The sequence below is a fragment of the Sceloporus occidentalis genome, unplaced genomic scaffold (assembly GCF_023333645.1).
Source record: "Sceloporus occidentalis isolate IW3139 unplaced genomic scaffold, rSceOcc1.0.p SCAF_6, whole genome shotgun sequence".
Lineage (NCBI taxonomy): Eukaryota > Metazoa > Chordata > Lepidosauria > Squamata > Phrynosomatidae > Sceloporus > Sceloporus occidentalis.
In genome coordinates this window covers 20,751,680-20,763,777 of record NW_028316986.1, presented here as the reverse complement: position 1 = coordinate 20,763,777, position 12,098 = coordinate 20,751,680, and positions in this window count along the sequence as shown.

Genomic DNA, 12,098 nt, shown 5'->3' with positions numbered 1-12,098 from the left:
CTGTTCTCCAGGAGTTCTCAAAGATTATTGCCAATGTCTCCACTGTATAACAAACTCCAGGAGAACATGGTCACTTCCACATAATGATCCCACCACTTGCACTCCATTAACTAGATCATCCCTGTTGGTTAGGATCAGATCCAAAATAGCTGACCCCCTTGTTGCCTCTTCCATCTTTTGGACAATGAAACTGTCTTCGAGACAAGTGAGGAATTTGCTAGACCTTGAGGATTTGGCTGAGTCTGACTTCCAGCTAATATCAGGATAGTTGAAGTCACCCATCACTACTACATCTCTCCTTTCTGAGTGTGTGGTCATCTGTTCTAGAAAGGCATCATCCAATTCTTCAGTCTGACTTGGGGGTCTGTAGTAGACTCCCACCATAACGTCCTTGTTGTTTCCCTCCCCTTTAATTTTTATCCAGATGCTCTCCATCTGGCTTCCAGGATCAATGTCCTGGATCTCTTCACTGGTGTAAATGTCCCTGACATATAGGGCTATTCCTCCTCCCTTCCTGTTTGGCCTATTTCTCTTGAAAAGGTTATACCCCTCTATTTCTACATTCCAATCATGAGGCTCATCCCACCAGGTTTCAGTGAGGCCTATTATATCATATTTGCTTTGTTGTGTTAGGAGTTTGAGTTCATCTTGCTTATTCCCCATGCTCTGTGCATTAGTGTAGAGACATCTTAAACCAGTGTCCCCTTTACTTGCTGCCTGTGCAAGTTTTTTTGCCTCCTACTTTTGGGTCCTTGCTCTGTTTGTCTTGTTCCCTCTATGACAGTTTGCCTATTTTCTCCAGCCCTTTTGGCTTTCAGAATACTGTCTCCTTCTCCCACATAACTCAGTTTAAAGCCCTCCTGATCAAATTTTTGAGACTATTGGCAAAAACGTTTTTGCCAACTGTCATGAGATGCAACCCATCCCTTGCCAAAAGTCCCTCCTCATGGAATCAGACCATGATCAAAAATCCAAATCATTTTTGGCAGCATCATCTGCAGAGCCATTTATTCATCTCTGCTATTTTCCTCTCCCTTCCTGGACCATGCCCTTCGACTGGGAGAAGAGATGAGATGACAACCTGTGCATCCATCTCTTTCAACTTCCTACCCATAGCCTCATAATCTCATATGATATTCTGAAGGCTGTGCCTTGCGGTATCACACTTCATCTCCTCTTTCATAGCATAGTACAACTTGGTCAATTCTTCAAAATTTAAAGAAGGGTATATTCGAAAATGTTGTCATGCTTTATCCATTAAAATAGATGGGAGTATGACTGGGAACTATTTTTCTGCCTCCTCCATCAATGCCACATGTAGCATTTAATTTTTTTTTTTACAATTTAAATTTATATTCAGCAGAAGCTTTGCCACACATAGTTATTTTGTTCTTTATGTCTGGGAAAGACATTAAAAGCTTCTTGGCATACAATGACATATCATCTGCAAAAGGGCTCTGTTTGCATTGTATGTGACCATCTTTTATTGCCTCTGCATCTTGGTTACACCTGTCAGCTAAGGCCAGAGACTCTTATTGCAAAATAGCAAACAAAACACCCTTGCCTCTGAAAACAGAGAAACTGCAGAGACCAGCACTGCAAATCTGGCCTTTGTACAGATAAAAACATTTAACAAAACCAGCTGGACTCTGCATGGCTTAAAAATACCAAGCTGGGGACCAGTCACTCAAAATCCAGACTCTGTGGCTCAGATGACATACATCACTAGCACTAACTAACAAAGGAATCAAGGCAGTGTTGATGGCAGCCCCAGGGGAAGTATTTGCTGCTTAGAAGGGAATGGAATTAGTCATTTATGTCAGTTTCTATAAGCTGAATAAATGCTCAAGTCAAGGGACTGGAAAACCTGTTACTTACATCTATAGAAACCTGACAAAAGAATTAATGTAGTACAATGCGGTTCCCTGCCCTATCTCTTTACACTAAGTGCTAAGTATGGTAGCAGAAGATGGTTTCGATCCATCAGTCTCTAGGCCTATAACCACCATCATAAATTGGACAGCTAGATGGCCGGAAGTGGATAATGGGAACCCAGACAGAATCCAGATTAGCTGACAAATGGCAAAGGACTCACAGTTCATCAGTCTAAAGCAGGGGTAGGCAACCTTTTTGGGCCGGGGGCCGGGTTGCTGTCCCTCAGGCGACTGGGGGGCCGAAGCCGGGGTGGAGCTTCCACCCTCCGGGGCGGGGCCGCATGCCGGGGGTGGAGCTTCCACCCTCCGGGGGCGGGGCCACATGCTGGGGGTGGGGCTTCCACCCTCCGGGGTGGGGCCACGTGCCGGGGGTGGAGTTTCACCCTCCGGGAGCCAGGCCTCCCCATCTTTGCAGGTCCCTGACAGGGCCCCAGGCCCTGTCAGAGGCCGGCAAAAAAGCCTCTTGGAGGACCCCAGTGACGGCACCGGGCCTCCTGGAGGCCCACTGCCGCCGCTGGAGTCCTGTTGGAGGGCGCCACCGACGGCATCGGGCCTCCAGGAGGCCCGCTGCCACTGCCGGAGCCCTCGAACAGGGCTGCGACGGCGGCATTGGACCTTCCAGGGGCCCAATGCCGCCGCCGGAGCCCTGTTGGAGGGCGCCAGCAACGGCATCGGGCCTCCAGGAGGCCCGATGCCGTCGCTGGGGCCATCGAACAGGGCTCCAACGGCTTCAGCGGGCCTTCCAGAGGCCCGATGCGGCTGTCGGAGCCCTCTTTGAGGGCGCCGTCACCGGCATCGGGCCTCCAGGAGGCCCGATGCCGTCGCCGGGGCCCTCGAACAGGGCTCCGACGGCTTCAGCGGGCCTTCCAGAGGCCCGATGCGGCCGTTGGAGCCCTCTTTGAGGGCGCCGGCGATGGCATCGGGCCTCCAGGAGGCCCGATGCCGTGGCCGGGGCCCTTGAACAGGGCTCCGACGGCTTCAGCGGGCCTTCCAGAGGCCCGATGCGGCCGTCGGAGCCCTCTTTGAGGGTGCCGGCGCCGGCATCGGGCCTCCTGGAGGCTGAAGTCTTGCGCGACCTTGTTTGAGGTCGCGCAAGACCTCACCTCTGGGCGCCGCCATTTTGAGCGAAAAATGGTGGCGCCCAGTGCGGCTTTTTGCCACTATGGGCGCCGTTATTTTTTCGGGCGGCGGCGGCAACCACCCCCGGGGGCCGCAACGAAGGCCTCCGGGGCCGGATCCGGCCCGCGGGCCGGAGGTTGCCGACCCCTGGTCTAAAGAAACAGAAATGGGTAGTCTTACCTGTTTCAGTATACACAACCTGGGTCCAAAACACACTGCAGAAATAATCCAGTTTGAGACCACTTTAATTGCCCTGGCTCAGTGCTAGGGAATCCTGGGAACTGTCGTTTTGTGAGACATTTAGCCTTTTCTGTCAGAGAGCTCTGATGCCATAATAGGATTCTCTAGCACTGAGCCAGGGCAGTTAAAGTAGTCTCAAACTGGATTATTTCTGCAGTGTGTTTTGGATCCTGGTTGTTGTTGTTGTTGCTGTTATTGTTGTTATTGCTATTATTAAGCTTTATTTATATAGCTCTGTACATACAATCAATTAAAATAGATAAAATAAACCTGTACATTCTAGGAAAATAATTAAATATATACATATTAGTACATTCAAGTCCCTATTATTCTCTATTCTGGGGAAGCCAGCAGCTGGACTAGAGTACTAGTTTTGAAAAGCAGAAGAAAGATCTGGGAAGGCAGCTATAGGAAAGCTCTCCCCTCTAATCCATCCAGACCTTTCTTTTGACTCCAGAATGCAACAAGCCATATCTTGGCAAATCATTCTGTACTCACAGTGGCCCATTGAATAATCCGACCTTTTCTTTCAGTCTTATTGCCAAGGTTCTGGTCCATGCCCTGGTGATCTCATGACTGGATTCCTGTAACCTCCTTCTGGCAGGGCTTCCTCTTTCTCACCTCTATCCTTTAATTTCTGTCCAGCATTCAGCTGCACACATTATCATGTCTACTCACTGCTTCAATCCCCTCTGTTTTTAATTGTCATCCCTCCCTTTCCGTATTCGTTATAAACTACTGTTGATGAATTTTAAAGCCCTGCATGGCTGGCCCCTCATTTATTAGAGCTTCTTTCTCCTTACCTTCCCACTCATGCCCTCCATTCTGGTAGTCAAGGACTGCTGTACCAGCCTAGGATCTCCACTGCCCCATCCTGCATCCATCCCTTTTCACTTGTCCCTTACTCTTTGAACCTCCTTCGCCCATGAGCATGGTTCATCACCTCTCTAACCAGCTTCAAAACTGAGTTAAAGACAATACTGTTCAGGGAAGCGTTCCCAGGCATTACATGGTAGTTGTCGAATGTTATTTTAAATTGTTGTCTGCCTTATTTTATTGAATGTTAACACTAAGCACACACCACAGTTCCTCACAGATTGTCATCCAAACACATGCACATTTAGGAACATTTAATCTAGCCTACTTGTTTCTAGGCAGAACGTGGACACAGAGCAGAGAGTGAGCCCTGGTGCCACAATGATGGAAGACAAAGAGTAAGTTAAGTATACATAATAGACCTAGGGTTGCCATAAATCAGGACCTCCAAATCGGGAAAAATGTAGGACAAAATTATGAAATGTAGGACACTAAAAAGTGTCCTACATTTCAGAATTAAATCGCTGGCAGCCCACACGCTCCTTCCCGGCGTCTGTGGAGGCCTCAGCCTCCAGAGAGGCCGGGAAAGAGGGCGCTGGGCCGCTGGCAATCGCCAGGGCCTCCCCTCCTTCTCGGCCTCCGGAGAGGCCGGGAAAGAGGGCGCGGAGCCGCTGGCGATCGCCAGGGCCTGCCCTGCTTCTTGGCCTCCAGAGAGGCCGGGAAAGAGGGCGTGGAGCCGCTGGCAATCGCCAGGGCCACCCCTCCTTCTCGGCCTCCGGAGAGGCCGGGAAAGAGGGCGCGGAGCCGCTGGCGATCGCCAGGGCCTGCCCTGATTCTCGGCCTCCGGAGAGGCCGGGAAAGAGGGCGCGGAGCCACTGGCCTCCTCCCCCTTCGCCTCCTCCGCCCCAGGCCTTGCTGCCCTCCTCTGCCTCCGCGCGGCCATGCGAGGTGGAGGTGGAGGAGGGCAGCGAGGCCCCGCGGGTTGCAGAGCAACCCCACTGCAACCGGGGTTGTCCCGGTTTTTGGCGGCACCCATGACGGGAGCGGGCAGGTGCCGCCAAAACCGGAAAAATCCCGGTTTTAGCCGGGTTATGGCAACCCTAAAGAAATCCCTCAGAAAAATCTGTGAGTTGCAACAACAAATACAAACATTGTGAATTGTAGCAAACTGCTACTTTATGAGCTAAGCTTGAGATTCACACAGAGCTCTTTATTTTTGTCTGAAGACGAAGCCACTGAAACTGGAGAATCTGTACCCTCAGCTCCTTCCTGGAGAAAACCCATGAAAACTGGAGATTCAGGGACATGTTCTGAGATATGGCAAACCTAATATTAAGCATTCTTAATGCAGAGCTGTGTATGCCAGAAAACCTGGCCTGCACCCACTAAATTGGCTTACTCTCCTCAGGTGTGTAGAAAGACCCTATTACAATGTCAGTCTTGAAAGAGAGTTAAATGTCTAGTTCCATCAATCCATGGGAATAGAATTCAAAGACAAAGATGTGTAAGTCTGGAAAATCAGTATGCAAAAGGATCTTCTAGCACCTTTGAGTCTTATTTAGCATGATGCATCTGCGGAGGTAGATCCAAATCTACAAAGGCTCATGCTACCAGTTTCTTTCAATTAGTCTCAAAGGTGCTACAAGATCTTTCTGCATACAGTTCAGTCAATGTCAGCATACAGCTGTCATCTTTTCCTTTGCCTCAAGCAGCATGTTACCTTGGACTGACACTGTTTAGTTTCCTGATTCCCACTCTGGATATCTATCTAGCTTCAAAAGAAACAGAAATGGAAAATAAGCAAATCCAGGTAGCATGGCAAACACTGGAATGGGTTGTTTTTCCTAATGGACTGCTGGCTGGGATATTGTAGGAGTCATAGTCCAAAAACCTATGTCTGCAAAGCTCTAATTTTGACAACTCGGCCTGAGCAGACAGGCAGGATAGCATAGCCTAAACTGGTATTCTTGGCCCAGATAAAGGTCCCTTTGGGCCAGCATCAGGCCAGGACCACCAGATCAGCATCTGGACTGGCTGATCCTTGCCCAGGACTAGTGGCTTGCATTGCCCAGACAAGCTGATACAAGGCCGGGGAGCAGTGGGGGGACATGGCCCTTCTGGCCTGTGCATACAGTTCCTAAAACTGAAAATCCCATAAGGATCTCCTCCCTTCTTTGGAAATAAAATAAAACAGTAATAGATTAATAGATAACAATTTGGTGTCTTTTTATAACAGCCCAAATCTGCTTCTTCCTTCTGCTTAACAAGTGGGCTGGTCTAATTTGGCATAGTGGTTTCAGTGTTGGACTATGACTCTGGAGACCAGGGTTCAATTCCCAGCTCATCTATTTAAACCCACTGGATGACCTTGGGCAAGTCACATGCTCTCAGCCTCAGCAAAAGGCAATGGCAAATCTCCTCTCTGAACAAATGTGGCAAAAAAAAAAAACAAACATGATACGGCCTTAGGATCACCATAAATTGGAAACAACTTGAAGGCGCACAGCAACAAGCAACAAAAATGTATACATGTCTGCTCTGAAGAATAGAAGTTCTTCTTCGTGGTCTCTGCGAATCATACAAATGGGTTTCACTGCGCCTGCGCAGTGCTGTTCGGAAACTTCTAGAATCACTGGGCAAAGTTAACTTTGCAACATATAGAAACTTTTTGGCGGTAACTCCGCCCACCCGTTATAAGGCCCCTGCCTTCCCGCTCTTTCCCCAGTTCCTTTTTTCCGCCGTGCTGATTGCTGTTGGAACTTCGCTCTTGCTAGCTTGTTGGATCACTGGTTCTATTTGACTCGGACTGTTTTCTGGACTTTGGCTTCTCTTCTTCCCCCGTGCTTTTGACCTCGGACCGTCTACTTCGATTGAATTTCGGATCTCGTTTTGGCTCGTCGACTTCGACTAACGATGTCTCCTCCGTTCAAGAAATGCGACGTCTGTGGAGGAAAAGTTCCTGTACAGGACCCGCATTCTTCTTGCCTGCTGTGTCTCGGCCGGGACCACGACCCCAGGGCTTGCAGCCTCTGTAAGTCTATGTCTTCCCAAGCCCGAAAGAACCGGGAATCGCGGCTGACGTCCGCCATAGCCCAGGGCAAGATTCGAGAAGGGAACCCTCGGCCTGCCTCGGCCCCCTCGGCCTCTTCCGTGGCTCCTTCTCTTTCGGTCCGTGATGGTCCGGCCAGCGCACCTCCCTCTACTTCGCTGGTGCTGGATTCAGGGGTTTCCGACACCGCACCCCTTGTGGCCCACGGCTCCACTAAGCCCAGTGCCACCTCCAAGCCCGCTAAGCACCCTCATAAACTGGGTTATTTGGGCTCTGCTGCCACCTCTGCTCCGCCTCGCGAAGAAGGAGCCCCCTCCGAGCCATCGGGGTCATCCCACCGAGCGGCCTCCGACCAGAGGTCCCATAAGGCGGCTTCGGCGACTTCGTCTAGCTCCAAGAAGTCCAAGTCCAAGTCGGGCTCATCTGGCCGTTCCAAGCCCTCCGAGCCGGATGACTCCGTTTCGAGGCGGGCCGCCTCCGAACCCGATGCCTCGGGCCCGAAGGAGCTTTCCTCCGGGAAAAAGGATGGAGCCGGGCAGGTGGCTAGAATCTCGGAGTCACCAATTCTCTTTTTTCCCCCGGATGCACCTGCTCGTCCTAAGTCGGGCAAGAAGAGGCATTCATCGGTCCCAGCTGCGACCTCTGCTTCTCCCAAGAAGGCCAAGTCATCTACTGGTCACCCGAGTTCCAAGTCAGGGTCTCCATCCAAGAGACTGGCCGCACCCAAGGAGACTTCTCGGTCCCGCAAGGCCCAGCATCGGGACCAGCATCGAGACCGCCCTCGTCCCGACTCTCCGGTGCCGATTGCATCCCTCGCCACACCATCCGTTGAGGTCCACTCTCCTGTAGGGGATCGTGACCATGACCGTGGGGCCGCCGTCCAATCCTCCCTGGTCCAAGATCCGTCAACTTCGACGGCTCTCCCATTTATTCTTTCAAAGGATGAGGACCCTTGTGACCTTCCAGCGAGGTCTCCTTCTCCTGCTCCGCGTTCACCGGCTCGGGAGCCCGATGATGTGACTTACTTTTACGATTCGGAGACTGACCAATTCTTTTTGCCGGTCCCGAGAGAGGTCGCCTTGGCTAAACCCCTTTCGGTTCGGGACCCCACCCGGAAGCAAGACCGTGCTCGTGGCCAGGATCGGCACCGACCCGAGGAACGGGCCGACTGACCGGGACCTTCTTCCGTCACCTCCCGATTGCCCGTCACCCGGCCTACTACACATGCCAGACCTGTGCCTGCTGTCAAGCTGCTTTCGTCTGACTCCGAACCGGAACCCGTCGGCTCTGATATCGCCTCGGGGGATGAAGAGCTAGCTCGTGATTCCCCTCAATTTCTGCACCACCCGGAGGTAGCCTCCCCGACGGATGACGTCAGATCTTTTGCGGAGCATGTCATCAAGATGTCCAGGGCTCTGGACATCGAGCTCTCGTACCCTGAAGAGGAAGCCAGGGACCCGGTTGAGCGCAGGGTACGGGGTCGGGTCCACGCGACACCCTCCGTGCCATTCCTGCCGTCTCTGGAGACTTTGGTCAAGCACTCCTGGGATGCTCCCTCTTCGCTCCTTGGCCCGCCGCGTAAGATCGAGTCCCTCTACAGGGTTTCGGCTCCGAACTCACCATGGCTGACCTCACATCCTCGCCAGAATTCGGCCATCGTCGAGGGCTCCCAGCAGGTATCCACTCAGCGTCAGGCGGCGTTGCCTATGGATAAGGAGGCCAGGAAGATTGATGCCCTGGCTAGGAAGGCTTACGCAGCGGCTGCACTGGCGGTGAAGGCGACCAACTACACTGCCTGTATGGGCGCCTATGTCCAAACTCTAATGGAGGGCATCTCCCCGATTGTGCCGGACGTCCCGGATGGGGTTCAACGGACTCTGACCGAAATCAGGGATGAGGCCCATTCCATTGGCGCCTGGCTCATCACGGCGTCCAGGAATGTCGTTGAGTGTTCGGGCAGAGCCATGGCAGCATCACTCGCCCTAAGGAGACACGCCTGGCTGAGGGGTTCGGACCTCAACTCCAGCGTTAGAGCTACGATTGAAGACATGCCCATCGATGACTCAGGCCTGTTCCATGCCGAGACAGACGATAAGCTTAATCGTAAGTTCAGGCTGAAGGCGGCAGCGAAAAAACACGGTATGTCGGCCCCCGTTCCATCTCCTTTCCGCAGGCGATTTCGCCCTTGGCAGCAGCAGCAGGGCCAATTTCATAGGTCCTCCTATCAGGACCGCCAGTTTCATCAACAGGGCTCCCAGCGCCAGAGGTACCCATCCCAGTCCTCTTCGTCTTCTGGCCGCCGTAACCAGTCTTCCCGGTACCGTAAAAACCGCCGGCAAGACCCCGACCAAGGCAAGAAGAGGGCATGAAAACTTCCTGCGCACTTCGCCTCCCCTCTGTATTTTCTGGACATCCTTAGGCCCTTTACCAACGTTTGGGCCTCTATTTGCTCTGACTCCTGGGTACTAGACATTGTCTGTAGGGGCTATTCCCTCGAGTTCGAAGAGCTCCCGCCCACCGGAGCTTTCATTTCCACCCCCCCCTCGGACACCCTTCTCGACGAAGTGCGCGCTTTGCTCCTCAAAGGGGCAATCTCTCCGTTACTCCCCGAACACTGTTCCAGGGCCTTTTTCTCCAGGTTCTTCACGGTACCGAAGGCTGACGGCGGCATCAGACCCATTTTGGATTTAAGACAGTTGAACCTCTTCCTCGAATATCGCCGGTTCCAGATGGTAACTTTGGCTTCTATTTTGCCTCTTCTATACCAGGGCTTGTGGTTCGCAACGGTCGACTTGAAGGACGCCTACTTCCACATCGGAATTCGGGAGTCCCACAGGAGATTCCTCGCCTTCGCCGTCGGCTCCACCGCATATCACTACAACGTGCTCCCCTTCGGCCTGGCCACGGCCCCACGGGTCTTTACAAAGTGCATGGCTCCGGTGGTGGCATACCTCCACCAAAGAGGCTACAGGGTCTTCCCTTATCTGGACGACTGGCTGTTTGTCGCCGATTCTCAACAGGATCTCCGAGAGGCAATCTCATTCGCCCTGCGCCTGTTAGACTCTCTCGGCTTGGTCGTCAACAAGGAGAAGTCCCACTTCACTCCGGCCAGGCAAGCCAAGTTCATCGGAGCCATCCTCGACTCCGAAAGATGCTCCGCCTTTCTTCCCGCGGACCGCTTCCAAACGCTAGTGACATCACTGAAACCTTTCATTTCCCACAGAAGGGTGAGGGCCAGGGACGTCCAAGTTGCTCTGGGACACATGGCGTCAACGACCTTCGTGACACCGTGGGCACGGCTTCGCTTGCGCCCGCTGCAGTCCTGGTTCCTCTCAGTCTTCTCTCCGATGGAAGACCCTCCGTCAAAGTGGCTCACGGTACCAAGGCCGGTGGCCGCTTCCCTAAGATGGTGGTTGGACGATCGCAACGTCTGTGTCGGGATGCCCTTTCATCAACCTCAACCTCAATTGACTCTGACAACCGATGCCTCTCTGGAAGGCTGGGGTGCCCATCTGCTCGACCTGGTTGTCAAGGATAAGTGGTCGGCACAAGACAAACGTCTCCACATCAATGCGCTAGAGATGCTCGCAGTCGAGAAGGCTCTGAGGGCATTCGAGCTCACTGTCACAGGCAAAGTGGTCCTCCTCAGGACGGACAATACTACCGTGATGTATTACATCAACAAGCAAGGAGGCACCAAGTCCAGGACTCTGCTCGACATCACTCTTCGCATCTGGGACTGGTGCATCCAGAGACAGGTGCTCCTCCAGGCGATTCATCTCCCAGGAGAGGACAACAAGTTGGCAGATCGCCTAAGCAGATCCTCTTCGGTGTGTCACGAGTGGAGGCTCCATCCGGAGACGGTCAGCGACCTGTTCGAGCGGTGGGGAACCCCCCGGATCGACCTCTTCGCGACCGCGTGGAACAGCCACTGTCCCCAGTTCTGCTCCAGAGGACTAGCGGACGGATCTCTCGGAGACGCGTTCGCCTTCCTTTGGACGGGAGAGCTGCTGTACGCCTTTCCTCCCTTCCCTCTCATCACCAGGGTGGTTTCCAAGATGACAGCGGACCGTTCGCATGCGATCCTGATCACTCCGTGGTGGCCCAGACAGCCGTGGTTCGCATCCCTTCTCCACCTCTCCAGGAGATGCTTCCTCCGCCTCGACTTCCGTCCCGACCTGCTGTCGACTCAGGACGGCCAGATCTTGCACCCGGACATCGTGAACCTACCGTTGGTGGCCTGGAAGATACAGCCCTAACCGCCCTTCCGGAGTCGGTGAGGACGGTGATCCTGGCTGCAAGAAAACCTTCTACTCAGCGGTCCTATGCCCTGAAATGGAAACGGTTCAGCCTCTTCCTGGATCGAAAGGGCTTGTCTCCTGTTCAAGTGTCTACTCCAGTGGTGCTGGAATTTTTGATGCCGCTCTTGGATGAGGGGCTCTCCCTCGCATCCATCAAGTGCTATTTGTCTGCCATTTGTGCTAAGTACCAATTCGGGGGGAGGGCTTCTTTTTTTAGGGATCCTTTGGTGAAAGGGTTCCTTAAAGGGTGTGCCAACTTGCATCCTCCTGTGTCGGTACCGGCGCCGGCTTGGAGCTTGGAGGTGGTACTGTCCGCGCTCCAATCCAAGCCCTTTGAGCCGATGGCCACGGCGGACTTGAGACTACTGACTTGGAAAACCGCCTTTCTTGTGGCCATCACTTCTGCCCGCCGTGCGGGCGAACTTTGTGCCTTAAGGAGGGACCAGCCCTTCCTGAGATTTCACAAGGACAAGGTGGTCCTTCGGACAGACATTACGTTCTTGCCTAAGGTTGTGTCTGCCTTCCACATGTGCCAGGACATTGTGTTGCCGACCCTCGCTTCCAACCCGACTTCGGAGGCGGAGCGGACCCTGCACTCTCTTGATGTCAGGAGAACGCTGGCGTTTTACCTGGACAGAA